The 18,760-nt window shown below is 40.2% G+C and overlaps 1 protein-coding gene and 1 pseudogene across 13 annotated transcripts in view; both read left to right on the top strand.

The window, feature by feature from the left end:
* The window catches only part of MECOM (MDS1 and EVI1 complex locus), a 467,205-nt gene that overhangs the window by 324,061 nt on the left and 124,384 nt on the right, over positions 1 to 18,760 (top strand). The gene's annotated exons all lie outside the window — the stretch shown is intronic.
* On the top strand, positions 11,822 to 11,963 carry LOC128414961 (uncharacterized; annotated as a pseudogene).

Here is an 18,760-nt window from a genome sequence, read left to right as displayed (position 1 = left end):
ACCTGTGTTGCTAGTTTTAAATACTAAAGTTCCCATAAGGCTTAAGAAACTATAGTTAATAATTCACAGATGTAATGGGTGATGAGTATATTATCAAATATACTAATACCAATTCAAGATTTTTTGTGCTGCTTCTTGTGGAGCCAGAACTGCATGAGCTGTGCATGAGACAGGCATCAGTACGTTCAGGATAACACTGATGTTTTCTGATGCCCAAAATATATTTGTTATATATATTGTACAATATATTGCTAAGCTAAGGGGTTAACAATAAAAAACCAACAACAGTAGCTCCATAATAAATCAGTCATACTGCATATAATGTTAGGTGAGTGAGAGGGGAAGAAACTGATAACTGGGTTGGAGGATGTGGATGGAACAGAACAACAGACAGATACATATATAGGGTGGAAAGAATCACTTCCTGTTTTACAGTAGGAATTTATTTTTAAATATCCCTAGGGATGGAAGTAAGAGCTGCCTGTAATTTCTCAATGGAGAAGTTAAAGTATTTAAAGTTGCAAGAATTAGGCAGAAGAGTGTCTACCCAAAACTTCAAATAGGGGATGGGGGGATGCTGATTAACTTTTGGTGGGTAGCGGTTGAGGGGATGGGGGTGCTGAAGCCATGAACAAAATCATTCCACACTGCAACTCCCCCCCCTTGAGTCCTACTTCCTTAATTTCAGTTAAAGAGTGACAAGGGAGGCAGGGTTATTCCATCAGCTCCGATGAGACATCAGTTGCATTTGGCTGTTCAACTGTCTCCTAGCAGCATTCATTACACCAGACTACCTGAAATGTTTCATTCTAGTGGGCCGTTATAAAAACTGTAACTTTAGCAACTTGTGTCTGAGTTTGCATTTTCCCTCTTCCCTTCCCTTCCCCTCTCCTTTTCCGTTTGTAAACTTGAGGGCAGGGACAGTCTAGGGGTTGGGTTTTGGTTTGTTTTTGTTTTTTTGTTGTCTGCAGACTTTTCAGCTGAAGAGTAGAGTAAAAATGCTTTCATAAAGCAAATAAAGTCTATTAGGAACATCTGCTGAACAATCTGTTTGCAGAATTATAGAACTGTAGAGTTGGAAGGGACCCTGAGGATCGTCTAGTCCAACCCCTTGAATTAGTAGGAATATGCAGCTGTCCCATGAAAGGATCAAACCTGCAACCTTGGCATTATCAACACCACATTCTAACCAACTGATAGAATCATAGAATCGTGGAATTGTAGATACCCCAAGGATCATCTATGCCAACCCCCTGGAATGCATGAATCTCAACTAAAGTATCAATGAAATATGACCATCCAGCCTCTGCTTAGAAACCTCCAGTAAAGAAAAGCCCATCACCTTCTGAGACAGTCTGTTCCAATGTCAAACGGCTCTTACCGTTAGAAAGTTCTTCCTAATGTTTAATCAGAATCTCCTTTCTTGTAACTTGAATCCATTGGTTCAGGTCCTACCGTCTGAAGCAGGACAAAACAAGTTTGCTTCATAGCTTCCATTGATTTCAAGGACACTTGATCGGGATATTTTCCCAATGGATGGTGCCCAAAGCCAACATTTCTCAAATGGCTTTTCTCAAACAACTTGTCCCAGGATGTACCTATTAGGGTTTAAGGACTAGCAGACATGATCTACTGAATAAATACTCCCCCCTGTGTATTTTCCAGATTTGATGAACACAAAAGAACATTCCTCTCAGGTCCAAGTTATTTTGCCAGAACTGGGTCACTCTCATTGTTGCTTTCCACTTGTGGATGTCATTCAGGAGGAACGTTTTCTTTGAGCTCTTTTGCTTATTTGTCCTGTGATTACATGTATGAGCTTCCAAAATTTATGAGATCAAAGGCCAAGTGAAAGGCCACAGTTCACAGGTCACGTGAGAGGCTAACATTTGTGAAATCAAGGAAATGATAGGACAGTGCCAAGGGAAAGGTCAAGAGTCAAGTGAAAGGCTCAAGACAGATGAAAGCAAGGAGTCTGCACACTCAACAGACCACACAGCAAAATGCCCTCATGCCGAAATATTCATTACCAAGTCACCATCCAATTTTGGTTCTCTGATAACAACCATGGCCACAAGGGATGAGCTGATGAGATGGTATGGTTCGGATGTAACTCGAAGATAATGTTTGTGGCTATTTCATTTCAAGAGGTAAAGGCTGTCACGTGGACATGCACAGCACAGAAAAACGTGCAAAGAATAAAAATGTGCAAGATAGTGTATATTGGATAGACTTTCTCATTATGTATAGTTGCAGAGCATGTTCGAAACCACTAATCTGAATGTATACTTAGAAACAAGCAGGCAGGAAGTTGAAGACTGAAGCGAGATTTATTATTATTTTTGTCTGGTATAGGACAAAGATGCAATTGTATGAGTTACAGACAACTCAGAAGTTGTGCGGGGGTTAGGTTCCAGGGATTGCATGTAAAGCCGAAATTGCATATAGCCAGAACAACCCTGGAACCTCCCCCACACAACCATCCCTACATTTCTGGAGCTGGTGTGCCATGTTAGCCTTGGTCCCCACACAAAACAGAGAGGAAGACTCTCACTGTGCACATGGAAGCCCTTTCCCCCACTGATTCCTGTTTGTACATTTCTGCCATCTCTAATTAAAGTTGAACAAGAGTAACAAAGATTCTCCAACCTGAAGTTACCTCCCTACTGTGCTGTGCGTTACCTTACCCTCTGGGAATTGAACATTGTCTATCTCTGTAGCATGGCTTGTACCATAAGGTATGTTAGAACACAAGAAACTGCCTTAAACTGAATCAGATCACTGGTCTATGCAGCTCAGCATTGTCCATACTGACTGGTCATGACCCTCCAGGATTTCAGACCTTCCACTTGGAAAGTGGGTGCTCTAGCCCTGAGTCTTTCTCTCACTGTAGACAGGGAATCAAAGCTAATAGTATTGTAGCCACATCCATGTAGACCTGGTTGTGGTGCCATTTCCCTGTAAAGGCAAATATAATACAAAAATGGCACTGTAATGTCATCTTTAAGGAATCATATTGACAAACCACTTAACTCATGTAAAGCCAAATTATTTTCTGAAAAGAAATGTCCAGATGGGGCCCATTGAAGTCAATGGGAGTTCTCCTTGCATATCTGAGGGCAGATGTTGACCCAAGGTAAGCAAATAGCAAGTCTCGCATAACTATTCACGTTTCCTAAGTTTCTTTTCTCCTCACCTAGATATATTAATATTGCATTCATAAATTTTGGTGCTCTGCACTTTCAAACATTTAAGATTACAGGCTCTGGAAGAAATATAGCCAGCCAATTTATGTGCGACTCAAGTTAGAAACTCAAAAGGACAGGGGGTATTGAAAGATGGAACAATATTTTGAGAGCTGGTTAATTTTAAATCCATTGGGAACCATAAGTCTGGGCATTAATAGGCTTAGGGTGATAAAAGGAGCAATAATAGCATGCACATATAGATGGTATTGTCAAAAAGGAGCAATTAGTGGCAAAGAAAACATAGGTGTAGGCACATATGGTGAGCAGGCTGAAATGTAAAATAGTGCTTGAAGAAATAACCATGGACTAAATATGTCCTGCTAATCTTTGGGCAGTAAGAACTCATATCAGTTCTTTAACTGCTTAATTACAGAATCAGAACAAAAAGAACCAGATAAATAAATTGAAAAACTAGAGTAGTCCCTAGTTATCCTTATAGTATAGAACATTGATGCCTAAACCTGATATGTCAAATAAAACTTTAAGTAAGTAAATAAGTAAGTAAGTAAGTAAGTAAGTAAGTAAGTAATAAATACAATGAAAACAGAATTAACTTCTGGCGATATACTATTTGGAGAAAATCAAAATCTACCAGCAATGCTCCATCAGAATTGTTGCAAAGTCCAGCCAAATTGCAGGAGGTGGGGGACAAACTTTCCTCAGTGGATGGTTTATCTAATAGCCCATTTCTGCACAACGCATTAATCGTGAATATTAATAATGAGAAACTGACAATGGTCTGAAAGAGACAACATCTTCACTAGGGGGAGTAAGTCCCGGAGTTCCTTCATCAGGGGTATTTAAAGTGGTTCCTTCCAGATGTTGTGGACTACAGCTCCCATCAGCATGAGCCCTGAGCTAGCAGGGCCAATAGTCTAGGATGATGGGAACTGTAGTCCACAATATCTGAGAAGCACCATGTTGGCTACCCCGCCTTCAAAATTCCGTAGTGGGATCCTGGTTTGACCAAAACAAAAAACATCAGTTGGTCTCCATCCCAAACTCCAGGGATACCAAAATGGCCATTACCCAAGAGGAACTTAATAGCTATATAGCAGAATAATTTTGACATTGGGAAAGTATGGTTTGTGTCTGTCTTTGAAGAAAAATATTAGTACAAAGGCTGTTTAATTTTATTCTGTTTCAAAGGCCCTGATAGCATAATTTTTCAGTGTATATTTAAAATACTTGTCCTACTGTGGCTGAAGCCTGCAGAACTATTTATGTCTTTTAGAGGTCAGACTTATAATGGAGTGATTGGTACTTCCAGGCTGAGGGCCAAAGGCCTAGCATTTAAGCATGTCCTTAAGACCCAAGTATTCCAAGGGCACTTCATTGTCTTAAGTGCTTCTCTTCTATTAAAAAAAAAATGTTTTCCTTAAGGGGAAGGAGTAGCATGACATTAAGGACTGAGCCAACTCCTTTTAAAACTTTTTCATTGACTTCAAGGAGCATTAAATAAGGTCCCAGCTGTTTTCTCTTTAATCAATATATGTAATTTAACATATTTTGCACGGTCTTTTTAATTAGTTTTTTTTTTGGGGGGTCTATCATTATCGAATTAATAGCAGCAGAGTCGAACTACAAGGTCAATAGGAAATTAGCTGGGGAGTCATCCAGACCTCTCTTCCAGTTTGTGAAAAAGAACTATGGACAATATCAGGACAGAGCTAAAAACCTGGTATCTTCAACTTTTTCAGACCAAGGGCACAGTTTTAACCCAAACATGCATGTGGGAACTCATTTCTTAATCTTTTACCATATATTTGCATAGTGGTAGTGCTGCTCTTGTGGCCTACCTTCGATCAGGCCATTACCCACTCATTGGTCTCAACCCACCAACTGAAGACCACTGTGCTATAGCACTGAACTATGGCTCCTTCTCATCACACTAATAGTGCACTGATAATGGCATACAGACAAGTCCTTCCACTTAAAGTTTTGTATGCTGTATCCTGCACTTGCTTGCTTGCTTCTTACTTCAGCTTCCTCAACCTGGTTACTTGTGTAGCCCAACATAGTCCCTTCAACTCCACATCCACACAAAAAGCTTTCGTTATCCTTTCAAGAAAATGTACCATAAGTAGAGCCATCACAGCCTTTGACCTGGGAAGCAGCATTTACATTTCAGCTTCTTAAAGTTATACACCTGCCACAATAAAATGTAACAGACAGGTTGTAACCTTATCTACTAACTTATCGATTTGCTGTCACACTGAAGTGAAGGAAGTTCATAAGATAAGGTCAATTCTTTTTGAACTCAATACCAGCTAAATAGATAGCTGAGTGCCGTGACTAAAGCCATTGGCCGGCATGTGCTTGTCCTTTCTCTGTTATTACAATCTTCAGGATGCTGAGCATTAATAGTTTTTAAAGGAAGTCAAATAGGATGGGAAGCAGCATGCTTACGCCAAGATCTATGGCCGAAAAGAATTTATGTCTATGTACTTTTAATGATCTTATAATTTTATAAACTTCTACCACATCACTTTTTCCTAAGTGTCAGATTTTGTACACTTCTGGTTTTGGTGGCTCTAGAAGATATCTTAAAGACGTAGTAGAAGATTCATTGAAGTATCAACTCAGTGCAAAATGGCAAAGGCAAATTCTGTGCTGGGAATTACTCATGACAAATTTCACAGAGGTTCTCCTTTTTTAGTCAGCTGTGGCTGAAATAACCAAAAAGTTCAGTTGCAGCTTAATTTGGGAAGAGACTGGAAATAAAATGACAGGTTACTATAATTCCGCCATAATTCCGGTTCATGCACCTTCTATTTAGAATATGCACGGCTCTCAGATACTATGACCAAGGAAGTACAGAAGCGTTCGGCCAAAGCTTTTAGAGGGTAGAACATATTCCTTCATGGAATTCATGTCTATTGTGGCTATGAGCTAGCCATTATAAGTAAGAATGGAAGCTCTCTTTATTTAGAGACAATTTGCTTCTGAATGCCAGAAGACGAAGACAAAAGATGACAGTGACCATCATGCCCTGCCTCTGAAGTTCCCAGAAGCATCTGGCCGGCCACTTTTGGAGACTGAATATTGGGCTAGATGATTTTTGGCCTGACCATCTGATCCTGCTGGGCAGTTCTTGTGTCCTTACGTCAGGAGAAGTCTGGTATGCATGCATGACCAAAAAGTTAAGCACTTTAGCTCCCCTTGAGTTCAATTGAATATTTAGGCACATGCTTAAATCTCTGCCTTTGAAATTAATGTATGCCCTTTGTTGTTGTTTTTAACTAAGGTTTCAAAGGAATTTGTGTAAGGTAAACTTGAAAATAATTTGGAATTCCTATTGTTTTTAGATAATTAAAATGATTATTTATTTTTATTCAACTTCAGTGGTGTGAAATATTATTATATATTTTTAAAATCTAAAAATAAGCAGAAAAACCTTGTTTCTGTGATAAAGCCCAGTTCTTTTCTAATAGGATTTTTTCCCCTTATTCAATTTTATTGTGACTGGAACGCAATTATACAAACTATAATTTGATTTTTTGGGGAGGGGGAACCCTTTTTCAGCTTCGGTGGGGTGACTTCCTACACTTGGACCGAGATAGATAAATGACCACAAGAAAACTTCACAATATTAGTGTTTCCACTTAATGTGGCAATGAGCTCTAATTTGATTGGTAAAAAATTCATTTGGTGTACCTCTGCCCCTTTTCTGCTGGATAATGAAAATTTATATCTGTGCTTTAGACATCTGGGGAAGGCGTGACAGCTTTGGGGCCGAATGAAAGATTATACCACAGTGACCCCTGTCAGCATTTCCTCACACTCTGGTTACCCGAAACCCAACAGCAGTCAAGCATATTTTTTGTCTCTCTTTCTCTCTTTCCCCCCTCTTTTTTTGCACCAGAGCAGACTCTCATTTTATTTTCGAAGGTTAATGACACTGTAAATCTAATAGGCCATTTTAGTGCCATCGTGTGGGTATTAAAAGTCACATGACTGGTCAGACGACCATATGGACGTGGTTTGGCATTGTCTGATAGTGGGAATGGCAGGCTGTTATGGGGCTATAAGAACAGAGCCTGTTTCTAATTACTCGCTGACAGGGAGAGCAGCTTTTACATTAATTAATTTGAAACCTGCTAATGATTTTCTTTGCCTTGTTTGCTAGATTTTGTTCTTTGCGTAAGCTCTTACATACTCCAAGCCCCAAATTCATCATGATTGGGGTACGAATGATAGATTTTGAGATCTGGTGTAGCGGTATGTCTAGAAGTGTGAGATGTGAAAGAAGGTGTCCCCATAAGCTCAGCAGGTGACCTTAAGTAAGCAGCTATCCTTCAGCCTTAACCCCCCACCCCAACACCCACAACTGCAGTATGGGGATCATTATACTGACTTGCTTTATAGGGTTGATGTATCTGAGATAACATATGTGAAGCCTGTGAAACATTCAAAAAGTTAAGTGGGTTGCATGCAGGCTTTGCCTCCTACACATGGAAGGGATCTTTCCATCCACAGAAGGCTTCTGGTCCATTGACGAATTCCTGCTCTACAACAGAAAAGAGACAATTTAATCTCCTCTTAGAACCCCCAGTATCCCTAAAAATCTTCTCTGATTGGTTGGGAGAGTCTCCTGAAGTGTAGTGACTAGCACTGAGAGTTGCAGGAGGAATGGGGAACAAATAGCTGAACATCACCTTCCCGCATTTCTGAAGCATTTCTGAGCACCCTGAGCAGAAATCCACTCGGGATGTTACCACCAGCGAGAGCTAACTTAATGAAAAAACAAGTATTGGAAGCTACTTCAACTCTCCATCCTACCCAATCTTCTGTTTAATTACACAGAAAGTAATGTTTAATTTGGCCATTTGTGTTTCACTTGCAATTAATTTTTCAGTGGCAGTCACTTAGGTGTTTTGTTTTTTGTTTTCTTACTATAGCCTCAGTTGGCTATGACTGTGAATGTGGAGATGAAGGAGGTCCTGTGTGTCTGATGTTTCTGCAGTTCCTCTCATACTGATTGAAATATGCTCAGAGTCGCAAAGTGATTTCATGCTCTTTATTCAGCTCATAGTGGTGAGGAGGAATGAATGAATGTCCCCTCAAAGTATCTGCTTTATATACATTATTTACACAATGGGCTGCACATGATTGGCTAATTCCGGAATTCTACTGTAAGTCAATCAGGTTGTGGATTCACTTCTATCTGGAGCATGATTGGGTGGTTCCTGCCAACCAATCATACTGCTGCATTGTTCTAGGACCAATCAGACTGCTGCATTCTGAATCCTATTGTTCTAGGACCAATCAGACTGCTGCCTTTTGGATCCTATTGTTCTAGGACCAATCAGACTGCTGCAGTTTGGATCCTATTCAACTCAGTACATAACACTGATTAAGAGTTTAGGATTATGACTGAATTTACTCATGTAGCTGTCTTGCCTTACTTCTCAAATGGAATAAAGATAGAGATGGAATTCATCCTTCCCTCCCTACTTTTATGCTGTATTTATGCTGCTTTCTGCCAGTGTTGGTCCAAACACATGGATAACTGAGTGGGGGGAATCCATACGGCACACTTGATAGCATCTGGAGTTTTCCTATTAAATTTAGGTGAACTGAGTCCCCCTTGAATGGCCTTGCTCAAGCAACCTACTCCCAGCCTGACCTGCTTCTCAGAATTCTAGTGGGTCCAATTCATGCCACCATTTTGTACCTTAACAAATTTCAACCCATTTTAATTTTTTGTATGAAAGAAGAAAAGCCAACAATGTTTTGTACTATCATTATTCCAATGTTCAGTCATCCTTTTTCTGTATTTATTTTCATAAATTTTAATGAAGATTGATTTTTGCACATGAAATGAAGGTTCAGTTAATTAACATAGCCAACTAAGTCATGCACAGAGTAGACCCCTTTAAATCAATGGACCCTTTTAGAATATGATAGCTGCTTTATTTAGTTTGCCCATACTATTTTTTAGACAAACTGCTGTGGACTGAGCTAGTTGGGCCAAGCTAGTGTTTGGAAGACAGAAGTTCCCCAAAAGTGTAATGCAAATTCCTACACGAAAAGGCAGGAACTGTGGACAAGAGTTCCCTGAAACTGAAAGGCAAATAACATTCCTCCATCCCCAGAATTTCTTGTAACGTTAACAGGTTTTTTAACAGACTAATATTGATAGGGTTCCGTGTCAGTACTACGTTCAAAAACAACTAACTGCCTTGTACCATTAGAACAGTGGTTCCCAATCTTTTTTGGCCATGCCCCACCTAAGCATCTCTAAAATCCTGATGTCGCCCCCCCCCAACGTGACATATAATTCTTACTATTCAAAAAGTGAACTCATTTTCACGCGGAGGAAACCTAAAAGGCCATTCACTGTTAATAACTCATTCTCAAATTGCCCCCCTTAAAAATCAAATTGCCCCCCTGTGGGGTGTGTGCCCCACGTCGGGAACCACGGCACTAGAATTAATGTTTTTTTAATCTTCCAAAATCATGTTTACTAAACCAGAATAGAAAGTACTAAGAAATCCAAGGGGAATCTAGACTACCTTTGACATCCTAATCAGAAATTAATCAAATTAGGTGAGGAAAAGCAGTCTGTTTAGACTCTGCCACTCTTTCTGTCAAATAGAGACTAACCTAAGCTATCTTATCTCTGAAGAGTGTAGCAAATTTGTCATGGCAGCCTGATGAAAACGCCAGCAATGTAGCATTAATCAATCAGACTGCATATTGTCCACACCATTTTGTTTTTAGTTGAATGGTTTCTGCAGGTTTACATGACATTTCTTGACCTCTGCTGCCTTAGCACCTGTTCTTCTATAGAAGAAAACCAGATTTCTTGTGAATTGCTATTCATTTTCCAATAATTTCAATGCCAACAAAATGTGATAGTCCCTAAGAAGCCCGCAAAATGCAGCCTGCTTGTAACAGGAGGCTTGATCAGCAGTCCCTCCTTGACTTATTTTTCATGTGTAGGCTGCTCTACACGTGGTTGATTATTGTAACATGTATTAACAAATTTGATTGTTGTCATCTGTATTAGAAAGCTACATGGAGGGCAGGTGGTTAGAGCATTTGACCACATTCAAATGGTTCATAATGGATCAGGAATACAGGGCCCAGTGAATAGTCTGGGAAAATCTGGTGCTAAAGCAGGTAAAGGCCTATCAGCAATGAGGATAGGAGATAATCAGAAATCCCATGCAAGTCTGGAAGTTTAAGTGGCAAAAATTAATATTTAAACTGTTGAGAAGGAAATGGAAAAAAATGGATCATGAACCTGGGGATTCAAACCTCATTTTAGCAACAGATTTAGTCTTCAGTTGTATATCAGCTCTTACCTTCATCTTTTGTAAAATAATAACATTAAGAATACAACGAGGGCATATATGTCCAAAACTGTGGCATGTTTGACAAAACTAATTAGTTAATTAGATGAGCAATAAAAATTGGTGGTTTGTTCATATCTAGTATATGCTATAATGTACTTAGTTGCAAATGGGAACTTTGCTGAGTCTATATAGATATTTTACTATAATGTTGACCCTATCCATTTAATAGAATTGCAAAAGTCTGAAAGTCACATACTTGCATGTTATACGTTAGGTAGCTATTAAATGACAGAGTTATCATTTGTAAGACAGCTGTGCATTGAGGAATAGGATTCTATCCAGCAATTTATCAGGGAAACAGCTGCTGATCTATACATTCAGAATAATAGGAGAGCCAAGAAAAAAATGACCTGACAAAGCAGCTGAATGTCCTCAGCGTTTGTGTAAATCCTGGATTACTTTTGTCTTTCGACTAGCACTGAGTAGGCTAGTTGATTCCTCGCATAAATGTTCAGGTTGATAAGCAATTCGGGTCTGTACCAGCTGGGAGTACAGGTGTGGAATAACATGTCTGAAAGTTCTTCCCATCCCCTGCAGTTAGCCTGATGCGCTTGTTCTCTACATGCAGATAGGTATTTCTTTTATTGTGGGAGAGGATCTTAATGTGCAAATCTATACCCACACCAGTATGAAATGGTACAGACCCAACTTCTATCATGTTGATAAGGACAGTTAAAGAGGCAGGGACAAGCATATGCAGTGCTTTAAAACAGATATAATTGTTTTAGGATCATTTGAGGGCAGATACGAAAAGAAAGAAACAATTCTACTGCAGAAAAGGTTTGGTAGAGCACAGCTTTCTAGTAGGACACGTGCTGAACTTCTGCTCCTCATTTCATAATTAATTTTTGGATTCTAGTGATAAACCTACTGGAATGCATCCGGTTCTGATGACTGTAGAGACTTTATGAATGCAGTGGACATGGCTGTACATCATCCAAAATTGGTGAATCGTTCCAAACCTCTGATGATAAATGCTGGATTCCCCAATCCTTTCAAAGGTGATTCTATAGAATTATAAAAATCTATGCAGAATTCAATGTCATCTTTTGTGTAGAGGTGTTGACACACACTTGAAAGTGTGAAAGAGTATCTCACAATATATTTTGCAAGTGTTTGCAGCTCTTGAGGATAGTTTTCCTAGCTGATCTATATATTAGCCAAAATGTGTTGTACTCTCAGATCCAAAAGCTAAACAGTGTATTAACCCCAGGAGAAAGTGTCAACATATTTTCTTCTGAGTGTGATGCAAGTGAACAGTGTTCCACTTTTACGCCTGGTGCTTATTATTGATTACCATTCTCCTTTTTTTTAAAGAAGAAGGTGGAGGACAAAAACACAAACTGAGTGGCAAAACAACAAAAATACCCCCCCCAAAAAAACCCCACTGTACCAACAAAAGTGTCCTGCATTTAGTCTTTTGGTTCCATGTTCTGAGAAATGGCAAAGTGTTAAATCACTGGAAACCACATCTGGCCTTAAGCTTCTAGGATGCATTTGTCTAAAAGTCATAAGCCAAACTCCCTGGATTGGAGTAAACAGTTAGATGCCAATGAGGGCAATATGCCAGCCTTGGAATTAAGCCACATTATATCTGATGTGATCCAAATGCAAGACATCCGTATTTCTCTAGAGTGGTTTCTTTTAATTGATTTGGCAAATATTAGGTCTTCTACAGGATGGGCAGTACATTAGTCATTACACCCTTACTTTACCCTGAAAGGAAATTTATTGTTCTTTTGTAATGAAACAGTAACTGTGTGTGTGTGTGTGTGTGTGTGTGTGTGTGTGTGTTGGAGGAGGAGGATGGAAAATAGTTAACAGTAGCAGGTAAAAGGGATCAAATTTAGCTGTCAACCATGTTTCATGAGGAGCTTTAATAATGAGGCTAAAAATAAATGGGCATAATACTCATAAGGAAATCTTGAATTGGCTCCTCTCCTTAATGTTGACTGAGCCAGTCTGTAGGGCTGCCAACCATCTTTGTCCTAAGAGAAAGGGCTTGAGGAAGCTGTGAAAGTGAGACATTATAATCTTTTGAGCACCCAAAAGAGAGTTTCCATGGATTCATGTGCAAAAACTCCATAACTGCTTCCTCTCTTAATAATAGCACCCACCATTGGCTTTTTATACCATGTCAAATGGGTTCCCCGGAAGAATTTCTACCTCTTAAAAGCTGAAGATAGGTGTTTGGCTTCACTAAATGTAGACACATTGTACTTCTCAAGTGTCATACGTTTGGATTCCTTATTCTTAGCAAATAATACGTGGTGAAGGACAGCATGCCTTGAATAAATGAGGGGAAATATCACACACACACACACACACACACACACACACACACACACACAAACACACACACCACACCAACACAGAGGTATAGTAAATAAATAAGAGTTGAAAATGTGTGGTTATGTTTCATAACCACTAAGTACAGGGCTCTGTTTGAATTACTGTTGAAAAATTGCACCATTGTTCCTGCCTCAAATCCCAATTTTGGTTAATTTGTAATGGACCATAAAAACTCACTGGTCTATGCCTTAACATTCAGAGCTACACTTTGGAGCTGTTTAAAACCACCTCAATGCAAATTCATAATAAGTGGCTCACAGCCATTCAAATGCAAAACAAATATTATAAGGAAGCGGTGCTCCCATTCCTAAAAATAAAAAAAATTATGTTCACATACTAACCTTTGGAATCTTTCTCGATGTCATAGAGTGTGCAAGTTGACATTATCCCAGTGCAGACCAGTAAGTTGAATGCAGCCATATATGGTGTATGAGGGACTATACAACCTCCCAGATTTTGTAGTCCTGGATAAAAAGCAAACCCAGGATATTTGGTGAATTCCTCACAGGCCAGTATGTCAGCCTGGCAGCAGTCAGCTTGCTAGGTCACAAGCTGTGTAAGCATCCCAAATATTTTCATATATGTAGTTAAAAAAGCAATTGAGTGATATCCAATTATGCACCCCGCTTGCTTGCACATACAGGACTTGACTTTCCTCCCCTGCCCCTGTGTGCCTCCAAACTCTGCTGCAGATGGTTGGTAAACCCTCAAGAGCTTATTGGGGGGCTGCAGGGGGGAGGTGCAAGGAGAGGAAGGGGAAATGCAATGTCTGTTGGTTCTATTTTCTACACTGAAGACGAGATAGAGATAAAGATTGCACATGGCTGTGGATAATTGTTTTTCCTACCCTCCTGGACCCATCAAGATTGTTGTTGTTTAGTTGTTTAGTCGTGTCTGACTCTTTGTGACCCCATGGACCAGAGCACGCCAGGCACTTCTGTCTTCCACTGCCTCCCGCAGTTTGGTCAAACTCATGCTGGTAGCTTTGAAAACACTATCCAACCATCTCGTCCTCTGTCGTCCCCTTCTCCTTGTGCCCTCCATCTTTCCCAACATCCGGGTCTTTTCCAGGGAGTCTTCTCTTCTCATGAGGTGGCCAAAGTATTGGAGCCTCAGCTCCAGGATCTGTCCTTCCAATGAGCACTCAGGGCTGATTTCCTTAAGAATGGGTAGGTTTGATCTTCTTGCAGTCCATGGGACTCTCAAGAGTCTCCTCCAGCACATCAAGATTGTATATGTCCATAATTAATGTTTAGCATTCAGCTCTCTGTATAGAAGCAATATTATGAAACATATTCAGAGTTTTCAAAAATGTATTCAAAATAGGGGTTGACCATTGCTTTTCCATCTGGGAAAACCAGACATAACCTGATACCTGCAAGCAGCTAGCATAGACCCATTCAGTCTCCAGTCTCCATCTTGGGACTTAGTCTACATGCAGAGCCCATGGTTTCTACATCCAGCACGTTTTATTTTTCACCACATCCTCCCACCTGCTGCTTTGTGTAACATCTAGTTTGAGGAAGAATTCTGGAGAATGTGGAAGCTTGTTCACTATTTTGTGATTTTGGCTGGACCTAATACAGGTATTACCAAACTCTGAAATTTGTTTCTTTTCTATTCAGAGTTCTGTGTCCAGAGATGAGAAAGATTTCGGTTGGAATCCTATGTGCGCCTACCTAGGAGCAGGTCCCACTGAATAAATGCAGTGGGATATATTTTCAAGTAAACATGCATGGGATTGCATTGTCAGAACCAGGGCATTTTCATTTTGTTTGAGCTGCTGCCTGGCCTTGTACCGTATAAAGAGACGTGCATGCAACCTCTGTTGCCCACAGCAGAGCATGTTGTCTAATAAGTTCTAAAAGTCTACTTTTGTCATATAGTACATTATGTTAAGAAAAGCACATGGGGACAACGCATATGATTTGAGGACAAGAAGCTCCCTTTCTCTGTATATCATTGATATGATATATTTTTGAATTGGGGTGGGGCGGGGCTCCATATGGCAACCTTTTCCCGTCATTCTTCTCTTGAGAAGCATTCTTGTGAATGTGGAAAGATTTTTAGGGGAAAAGATAACTGGGATGTGGAAAGCTTATCTTCACCACTGGTCAGGGTAATACAAATGAGCACCTTACCAAGTGAATGCATGCACACTGTACTAACTTATATCCAATTCAAGAGCTCACAGATCATTGGGGAGGGCATTCATTAACTTACATTTCACAGGAATGGAGCAATAGCAGTTATTCGCAGAAGGGCCTTGTGCTTACAAATTGAACCTTGCAAAGTATTGCATGGCACTTATACAGCACCCACAGTATGTATTGTGCTTTCCTGGAGTTACTTTACATAATTCTATCCGAAAAGCAATGGAGTGCCAGTCAGGGCAGAAAATAGAACCACAGCACTCTCACCAGCATGCTGAAAAGCTAGCTATTTTTCTGAACTATAGGTGCATCATGTGTCTCAAGATGTATTGGAAGTGGCATGAATTGTAAAGGAGTTCAGAAGGCCCCCTGTCAATGCTCTGCCTAGCTTAACTGCTATCAGTCTCCTACTTTCATGAGCCTAAACTTCCTATAGTCCCCAAAGAAAGATAAATAAAGGCAAAGTCACATTACCCCTCAAGACACAGGCCGAGGAAATGATTTCAAATCAAATATATCATTGCAGGCAGGAACAGAAATTGTATGTCTTTTTCTGGTGAAAGTGATCTCCCAGTTGGCAAAATGTGTGACCGGCTTTCCTTCCAGCCAATCAATTAAGGATCTTTTTGAAATGTCATAATTGAGGCAAGTCATAGCAACTTCTTATTCCTCTGGTGCTGCGCCAGCCATATAGCAATTCTTGTCAAACTTAAAAAGGAGAGGCTGCCTCTGCCGTGTTACTGCACTGCACAAATAGTATATATGTATATATATATATTTGCATTGCTGTGTATGTACACCGACTAGTGTTCAATCTCACCCCTCAAAATCAGAGGGTAAAGATCATGCATATTGGGCAGTGTATGTGCCATTTACACATTACAGAAAATACAAGGTGGTGAGACAGAGCGTGGGAGATCCTGCCCCTGTGCCACGTATTTCATAAACATAGGTGGCCAAGCTTCTGCATAGGCTTGGGGTCTTTGGTGCAGGGCCGATCCCACCATTAGGCACAGTGAAGCGGCTGCCGCAAGTAGCAGCTGCTGGGGGTTGGTTGCAAGGTGCCGGAAACTGAGGTCATATCCGCTGTGTACATTTAAAGCACATGATCTCCCCCAAAGAATCCTGGAAATGCAGTCTTTCCGTCACAGAGCTACAGTTCCCAGCACCATTAACAATCTCCAAGTCTAAGGTTTCTTTGGATTTAAATGTGATTTAAACGTATGTGATTTAAACGTATGCTGGGGATGTGATTGAAGTTGTGTGCAGCACACAGCCTACCCTGCACCCTCTGAGGTGGCCTGATATTCTCAGATGTGATGGACAATGCTGTCCTGTTACTAACTAGCTCTTGTTCTGGGAGACGGGTTGTGTCCTGAGCCCACCCAGCCAAGGCAGGCAGGCATCGGATAGTTAATTCTTCATTGCCAAAAGGGTGCACTTGCAACAGCTCCTAAGGCACCCGGATACACATGTGTGCATGCACTTTTAGTGTCTAGGCAGCTATTCCCAGGTCCAGGCCCTACAGAGCAGTTGAACCACACACACCCCCAACCAGCTTATGTACCCTGCTCTGTTAGGGAGCACACAAGTATCCTGAGGCTTCTCCTACACGGAAGTCATCACAGCTCTTTCCTCTTGAAGCTCCTCCTGGTTCTAGGAGATAGCAGGGTGGGTGGCAGGTATTCAGCTGACTCCCCCCTCGCCTGGACAGCCTCTTGTTCTGCTTCTTACATGTTCTGCATCCACCTTCCCTCTCTGATTGCTCCAACCCTTTACTCTTCTCCCTTCCCTGACTCCTGCCTCATGAGAAGCAGCAACTCCATAAATCACTGGTCCCTGCTCCTGGGCCAGTCCCAGACACTCCCACCTCTGCCTCCTCCACACACCTGCCAGCCCTTGACATCTTACAATCTTGGAATGGGAGAGTAGTTGCCTCAGGTAGCAAAATGTTTCGGGCCAATCCTGTCTGAGTGACAGAAGATAGTGTCTGCTTTTCCTTTGTTTTTATGACCCCCCCCCTTTTATAAACATACGTATGGTTGTTAATCAATGATCAACAGTTTTCCTGCCCTTTTAGCTAAAACCTCCAGAATTCCTGTCAGCCTTACCTTGTGAACAGACAGCCTCATAAATTTTGCAGAGAGTTTCTAATGCTGCTGTACTTCTAATATATGAGAGGATCCCAGTGTTATGTCAGAGGAAAACCATTTTCGATGTACTATACAAAGGGGCATATAAATCATTTTCAAATTAGTGTTCCTCGCACCTAGAGAAGAGTATGGTGGTATGCCTGCATAAATTGCCTGTGAACACATTTCAAAAACCTATGTTTAATCTTAGCAATGAACATTTCAAAAAATAAATTAATATCTTCTAGGAGAAGAAATACAGTATATTAAACAGCACCATATTAGAAACAGAATAGCTAAGGCTCTGTCAGCGGTCCCATTACTGCCCTTATTTCTCAAGGCCTTATAAATCACTTACAATATTTCAGATTAGGCGAAGGCCTCAGGGTGGCATAAGCGTGGCATATGTGGCTTTGGAAAACCACATCTATTGGAACCTTTGATTATAGATTATCCTTAAAATATCATTTCAAACCTCATATACGTCGAAAGGTTCTGAATATCACAGAACTAGGCCTCATTTAGTGTAGCATTTGATGCGCACAGGAAAGCTTTCAGGCATGAAGAAAACTTTTTCAGTAGCTGATCCACAACTGTGGAACACTCCTCAGTTGTCAATTCACCCAAATATGGATCTATTTATGATAGTGACATGTGAAATATTCCAGATTAATTTCATTACAAAAATGATACATAAAATATGACAGAAAAAGAAGTATTGCAAGAGTGGAGAAATATAAGAAAAATCTAGCCACTCTGGTTGTGTAAATAAAAGGATGGCTAAAGTATTTGGATTATGATAAACAGTTGGTAGGTTGACCATGGGGGTAGCATAGATAAGGAATACCTCCAGATTGTGGACTTAGTTTTATTCCTGAGTACATCAAATGGAATTAAATAACATGACTGTGTAATCACCCTCTAGATATTGCAGTTTTCCCTCTAGAGCAGCATTCGCCAAACTTAAAAATTGTTGAGGCAATTGTAATGCATTGTGCTAGATGCTGTGTGGTTTTTAATTGTATTTTTAATTGCATATTTTGTTACTTATATTGTATTTTTATTGTATTCTTGTTTGTTTCTTTATATTGTATATTATTTTATTACAGTTTGAATTCCATAGAATTCAAATTGTAAGTGTGCTTCTCAGACATGCCATGGGTCACCTGAACGAATCCCCCATAGTTTGGGAACTCCTGCTCTAGAGGAGTTCCTCCCCTACCTCCTTATATTACAATAACTGGACATTGAGATATGTGATAGAAAGCTTGTAATTTAATTTAACATTAATTTAACATTCAATTTTATGGTTTAATATATATTGAATGTATGTTACAAGGCCAGGCAGAGGTTTATAAATTAAACTAATTAACAGTGCGATAGGGTTGTGTGAGGGAGCACGAAAGGTACTCCTTGGAAGCCGTAACAGAATAAAAGTGTCAGATGGAATTGTAAATTTATTGACCAAATGGTCGTGTCATATGTTCCATGTTACAATTAATACAATCCTT

This window comes from Podarcis raffonei, chromosome 5 (genome assembly GCF_027172205.1).
Source record: "Podarcis raffonei isolate rPodRaf1 chromosome 5, rPodRaf1.pri, whole genome shotgun sequence".
Taxonomy (NCBI): domain Eukaryota; kingdom Metazoa; phylum Chordata; class Lepidosauria; order Squamata; family Lacertidae; genus Podarcis; species Podarcis raffonei.
The sequence above is the reverse complement of the archived record's forward strand: the minus strand, read 5'-3'. Positions and strand labels throughout refer to the sequence as shown.